Genomic DNA, 865 nt, shown 5'->3' on the forward strand with positions numbered 1-865 from the left:
CATTACATCTTCTACATCATCCTCATCATTATTATCATCGTCATCGTCGTCAGCATCATCATCAGCTTATTATATTATGTTGTATTATGTTTCATTATGTTGTATTATGTTGTATTATGTTTCAATATGTTTCATTATGTTTCATTGTTTCATTATGTTTCATTATGTTATATTATGTTTCATTATGTTATATTATGTTGTATTATGTTTCATTATGTTTCATTATGTTGTATTATGTTTCAATATGTTTCATTGTTTCATTATGTTATATTATGTTTCATTATGTTTCAATATGTTTCATTATGTTTCATTATGTTGTATTATGTTTCATTATGTTGTATTATGTTATATTATGTTTCATTATGTTATATTATGTTTCATTATGTTGTATTATGTTATATTATGTTGTATTATGTTATGTTATGTTTCATTAAGTTTCAATATGTTTCATTATGTTGTATTATGTTGTATTATGTTATATTATGTTTCATTATGTTTCAATATGTTGTATTATGTTTCATTATGTTGTATTATGTTATATTATGTTATATTATGTTATATTATGTTATATTATGTTTCATTATGTTTCATTATGTTATATTATGTTGTATTATGTTTCAATATGTTTCATTATGTTTCATTATGTTTCATTATGTTTCATTATGTTGTATTATGTTGTATTATGTTGTATTATGTTATATTATGTTTCATTATGTTGTATTATGTTGTATTATGTTATATTATGTTTCATTATGTTGTATTATGTTATATTATGTTGTATTATGTTTCATTATGTTGTATTATGTTATATTATGTTGTATTATGTTTCATTATGTTGTATTATGTTATATTATGTTTCATTATG

The sequence above is a fragment of the Anarrhichthys ocellatus genome, unplaced genomic scaffold (genome assembly GCF_004355925.1).
Source record: "Anarrhichthys ocellatus isolate YVR2014 unplaced genomic scaffold, GSC_Weel_1.0 scaffold548, whole genome shotgun sequence".
NCBI lineage: Eukaryota > Metazoa > Chordata > Actinopteri > Perciformes > Anarhichadidae > Anarrhichthys > Anarrhichthys ocellatus.